The following is a 6,501-nucleotide window of genomic DNA, read 5'->3' as shown; positions in this document are numbered from 1 at the left end:
ACAATGTCGTTCATCATCTCATACACAGAAACCTTTGTAAAAAGAGGTATCTCCAGGGGGATGAATATTCAAGATTAATTTTACTTACATGAAAAATGTAATCAATGCATGATATATTTATTTCAATTAATCACTTTCCCCTTCTTCTTTGAGTATGCCCTACTCACTCGAAATTATCATCAATGAGTTGGTCCATGATGTCTCATCTCGTCTCTTCTTGCAGTAAAATTCACGAATAATTGAAAGTTTGGTTCTTTTGAGGTCTTTTGGTTTATGATGGTTTTGTGTTTGGAAGGACAAATGTGTGACTTTTAAAGTCATGTATATGGTGGAAGGGATAATATCATAAACAAACCTACTCTATCCGAGAAGGTAAACATCTAGAGTTGATGTCTCAAAAACAAGTAGAGACATTTCTTCAGAATCTCAGATAAATGTAGTGTCAGGATTTGGTTTTGGTAAGGGTCGAGTAATTGGTATTGGATGGGATATATAATTTTACTACTTGCCAATAGATCTATAACTTTTGAAAAATTAAAAGAATATTTAATCTACTTGATACTCAATAATCTCAAGATTAAAATTTGTCTCCTTGCTCATAACCATAAAAGAAACACATATTTATTTATTGCACAAAAGGCGGAGAAAGGAACAAAAAACATATTCAAACAAGATGCTGAAAATAAAAAAGTACTACAGTGGTAGATAACACTTCCAGTTATTTATGCATCATTACTCCTCTATTGTTGGGTATGTACTTGGCCCAGGATTTTTATCCTTATTTTCGCCCCATTTCTTGATCATTTCTTGTGTCAAGACTCCCTTGTCGACGAGTGTCTCTATTTCCTTTAACAGTGACCAACAATTCCCTGTTGAATGTCCAGATACTCCCAAGTGAAAATTACAGAAGCTATTTTGATCATAGCAATGAGCATAAGGCTTTGGTGACACCTTCACCAATCTTGGTGTAATGTATTGACCTTTAACCAAATGAGGGTACAGGTCTGAGATAGATTCTTGAAACACCTTCAGAGTTTTTCTCGCTCGCGAGGCTATCACTTTCTTTGATCGTTCTGAACGAATGAATGCTCTCATGTTATCGAGGGGGTTCTGGGTGCTCATTTCACCTATAATTGGGGTAGTGTTCACCAGACTCCTTAGATTGCCCCTTGAGACCAAATCTTGAATCTGTCTTGAATTACCATGCTCTTTAATAGGTTCTTGATCATCAGACACTATCGCATCGAACTCATCATTATCATTCAAAACCTTATTCACAGCCTTCACAGTGGGATCCTTTAAGGGTTTCTCTCCATGGAGTACAACATTTATCAGGTCCATCAGTTTTGTCATTTGCTCTTTTGAATCATTATGGGATTTTTTTACTTGATCAATCATCTCTTGTTGAGTCTTGATAAGTTGCTCTTGTAGTTTCTCAATTCTACCAACCCTTGCTAAAATCTCATTCATGGTTCTTATCCTTGTTTAGGAAGACCAAGTTAGCTCCACTTTGATTTCAGAAATTCTATCATGGAATTCTCCACGAATTACTCTCATGTTTTCATGTTTAAATGTATGTAAAATAGTTTAAAACCAAATGTAATTATGTAAAAATGAAAATGTAAATACAAACGTAAAAAATGCAAATGTAAATGCAAATGCAAATATGTGAATGTAACAATAAAAATGCAAATTGTATAGTACAAAAACAAATATAAAAGTATAAATGCACAATGAAAAATGCAAAGATGCAAAATGCAAATGCATGTATGAAAAGGTGTTTACTCAAGAGTGATTATCTTAGAACATATTTCATTGAACACAAAAGTTTCGGTACATCAAACAAAACTTTACATATAGGGATATCTTTCACTTCTAACTTCTCCAAAGCCCAGTTAGTTTCCATTTATGCTCAAAAGTTGAGTCTTCAGTCTGCTTCATCTCCTTGTAAAGTCAGCTAAATTTATCATTTAAGAACCATATTATTTGTCTGGACTGCAACTTCTTCCATGACATTCTCTTTCATCTTCTGTGTTATTTCTCGGAGTTGCTCATTTTCCATTGTAAGAGATCCTTTCTGTCCAAGAAGTTCTTGAACAAGATCTTCATATATGTTGCAGTTCTTTTTCAGCTTGGTGACCCCTGTGATCCACTCTTCTGGGGTACTTCCTAGGCCAATATTTTGAAAAGCTTGACTGATTTTCTGAAAATCTTCATGCATAGTTTTCATTTCTGTGCTCAATTTCTTGTTTTGGTCGTTCAAGTCCTTCAAATAACATGCTTGAGCTTCATAAAAACCTCCTCCACTTTGAATGCCCTGACTGATGCTCTTACCATAGACTGCTTTTGGTATCAATCTGGCAGAATCTTTGTGGAGTACTTTTGGTATTAATATAACAGGATCTCTGTGTGCATTGCTCGCTTCCATCCTCGGAGTTTCCTCAGGATGTCTTTCTTTGGCCACATCATATTTTGTTTGATCATAAAACTTTTTGTCCATTTATGATTTCTTTCCAATTTGATGAACAGTCTTTCCAGTTAACACCTTTTGGTTATGCCATGATCATGTAATGCAGGCACAAAACAAAAGAAATCAATATAAACAAGTTAAAACAAAACAAAATATATGAAAAATAAAAATGAGAAAGGAAATAAATAAATTGGTAAGTACCAATTAATGAAAAGAAAATATTCTACCTATCATGGTATATAATTATATCCTAACCTCATGCTTTCTAGTTCCATGCTTTGTTTGGAAAAATTAACCTAATAACATGATTACTAATTCGCAGGCATTTATTTAGAGAGAAAGATAATAAATTAAATAAATTAAAAGCTAGAGCTTATTTCTCCTTTGTGTACACCTATGGACAGGGTTTCAGTACTTCTTAGATCAGGTGAAGTGCTAGAGTTTATTATATGCAGGGTTTCAGTTCTAGGAGTAAAGGTACCCGAATTGTCCTTGTTAGTACCCCCTTGGGCTGCTAACCCTCTATCCTAGTCCATCACAGACTAAAGTGGATCGAGTTCAATTCGAGGGGATACACTTTTCTATGCCTGACACAGAGAATAAATTCTCACGAAGACATAGAGCATATGAACCCCGAAAGTTACTTGCTAGGTCTGACACGGAGAATAAATTCTCACGAAGACGTCGCTTTCACTCCCACTTAAAAGGGACCAACTCAATTATAGAGCTTTATGTTATGTAATGCAAGTGTTGTGTGTGAGGAGAAATATTCAAACCTCTGACAGAAAAATAAATAATGAAATAAAATACTTATAAGTAAAATGAAATATTAATATAAATATTATAAAAATAATAAGTATAAAAAATTTGAAAAGAAATAATTATAAATTAAATATATCAATTTTAAATTTATAATTAATAGAGACAATTTATAATTGATTTTAAAAGTTTGACCAGGGTCCCCAGCGGAGTCGCCAAGCTGTCGTAACCGGTTTTCGCCCGGGCACGAAATTATTACTCGGCGGGAAAAGTTATGTGAGTAAATGGTTTTGAAAATAATTTGGGAGTCGCCATCGGCCTTTTGGGTCAGGTAGGTCGAATACCTAAAAAATATCTTTTAAAAGAGTTTTAAGAAAACATCAATTGAAAGATAAACTGATCTGCGTTTGTAACCAAAAATTCATTCTTTTTATTAATAAAAAGGGATTCATGGTCGGTTACGTTTAGGGAAGGATTAGCACCCCTACAACGCCCAAATTGGTACTTTATTAATTATAAATTGTCTTTATTATTAGAAATAAAAAATTAAATATATTTAATTTATAATCCTATTATTTCAAATTTATAATTTTAAGAAAATATATTAATATATAAATAAGATATTTACTTATTTAGAAATATCAGAAAAGGGCTTCTAGGTGTCTTAAGACAGCTCTTTTCTTCGATATTAAAAAATAAATAAATATTAAAACATTTATCTAAAAATAATTAAAATAAATTAATATATGATTTATAAAAATAGGATATTTATTTATTTAAGAATATCAGAAAAGGACTTCTAGGTGCTTTAAGATAGCTCTTTTTTCGATATTAAAAAATAAATACACATCAAAATATGAATATTTTTTTCGTAAAAGTAGTTTATAAAATTAAATTTATAAATAAGATTTTTTATTTAATAAACAAATAGAATAAATAAATAAATAATATAAAATAATCATGAAAATAATAATTTAAACATATATCAAAAGTAATAATAAAATAAAAATAATAATAATTAAAGTGAAAGAAATTAAAAGTGATAGTATTAAAAACTATAGGATCATATTCATAAATATATGAGCTTAAAATGTAAAAATAATAAAATTTATGGTTATTATATAAATATTAATAATCAAATTATAAAATATAAACCATTAATGGACATAATTAATAATATTATGTAATATAGGTATGAATAGCGTGATTTAACCTAAATGTTAATACAGGATTAAAATAAACACTAATTAAATTGTGAGGGACTAAATCAAGCATTTATCCTAAATGTATAAACATACGGGCTAGGACTAAAATGAAATAAAATAAAATTACGAGACTAAATTAAAACGTATAAGAATTGATTTCGGTGATCAAATTGCAAACTTACAGAACCCAGAAGTACTGCAAAAACGGTTTACCCATTCCCTTAATTACACACAGATCCCTCATCAAAACGGCACCGTTTTGATGAAGTTATAAAAGGTTCAAAACCGGCTCTAAAGAGCCAAACCTTTCATTTCTTTTTCTTTTTTTTCTCTCTCCAGACGAGAGAAAATATTTTCTCTCTGTCTTCTTTCTAAATTTTCTGGCCGACCACCGTTTCTGGCGCCGATCGCTGCCACCGGCCACCGTGGGTGGTGGCCGGAAGTTACAATCTTACACCCCAAATGTAGATCTAGAAGTCCTAAAACTCGATCTAAGGTTATTTTAACCTAAAACCCCATAATACGTTGTAAATCCAGGATTTTCACCTTCGCGTTTTGGTTCTCCAGTGACGAGTGGAGGCTCCGGCGACTGGTAAGTCTTTTGGCTTCTTCTCTTTTATTGGTTGGTTGATTTTACTTGCTTTCGGTTGTTGTTTGCTGTGGTTGATATCGTTGCTGTTGTTGTGTCTTATTCTCTGTTATTATTGTCGATGGTCTCTCTGTTCGTCTCCTCTCTGTGTATCTCTTCTCTCGTCTCTGTATCTTGGTTGCTTCCCTCTGTGCCCTTTTGTTTGCAGGGAACCAGTGGCTTTTATAGCCACCATGAGGTTCGTCTCGGACTGGTCACAAAGGGGTGACCTTTGGTGAGTCACCGGACTATGGTGGTGACTCACCATAGGGATTCGACATGGGGCATTGACGAGGCACTTCTGGAGTCTTCAACGGGGCGTGGCTGAAGCTGGAACGTTGGTGTGGCGGTGGAGTCTTCTGGAAGCAGCAGCGGCGGCTGGGACGTGTCCCTAGGGTATCATCACCCTAGGGTTTCCTGCTGGAACCATCTGGACCGTTGGATCATAGCCAGATCCAACGGCTGTGATGCTGGGCGGCTGGCTGGGAAGAAAGAAACCCTAGTCTGTTAGGGTTATGCTGGATCCGGGTTGGGCTTGTAACGGGTCGGGTTTGTAAATGGGTCATCTGGACTGGATCCATACATGGGCATGTTTGTAATAATAATCATATTTATTAATAATAATATAATAAAATAAATAAAAATAACATAAATAAAAATATAAATAAAAATAAATGGATGAAAAAAAACTAGTATCTTCAGTTAGTCAGTTTGATGTGACATCTATGGCTCGTATTTCTTAAATGTTTCACAAGACGTAGAAAAGAGTTAGTTTTTCATACTCAAAACGAACATAATGTGGAATACCTTCCCTTGTCAAGATTTTCTTCTGTCTTTTCAGGGCATGTCTAATTGCTTGTCCAGCTCAGTTGGTAGAGCGCCAGGCATTTAACCTTGTGGTCGTGGGATCGAGTCCCACGGTGAGTAATTCATAGTTCTGACTGCCGGAGGTCTTCCACGGAAGTTGCCCTCAACTTAGTGTTGAGGGCAGCCTACTACCTTACCTCGTGTCAAAAGATAGAGTAACAGTTGTAATATACCGAAAATACATTACTTTTGTTTTCAGTTATAGACAATTATTTTACAAGACATGTGATAACTCTAACACATGCATTAACTTAAAATTTTTAATTTCAAAGAATTCAATTTAATCAAATACTCACCTATTAGGGCTTCAAATCTTTGATAGACCGTTAGAATAAAGACTTTGTTGAGAATCCTTTTCAACTGCCCTGTTAGAAAAAGAAGGTTTGAAATGAACAAATTGACTTTGTGGAGGGATAATTTGCGGGGATTGATTTGATTACACCTGAACGTAGTCGCGTTTATGTGACTAATAATTTAAGGCCCTGACTAATGAACATGACACCCACTCTACTGGAGCTGCCGCTCAATTTCTTCCAAAAATGTTGACTTATGAATTTATGTACTATAGTTGA

This window comes from Hibiscus syriacus, unplaced genomic scaffold (genome assembly GCF_006381635.1).
Source record: "Hibiscus syriacus cultivar Baekdansim isolate YM2019G1 unplaced genomic scaffold, ASM638163v2 tig00112281_pilon, whole genome shotgun sequence".
In the NCBI taxonomy this organism is placed as follows: domain Eukaryota; kingdom Viridiplantae; phylum Streptophyta; class Magnoliopsida; order Malvales; family Malvaceae; genus Hibiscus; species Hibiscus syriacus.
Note: the sequence above shows the minus strand (reverse complement) of the source record.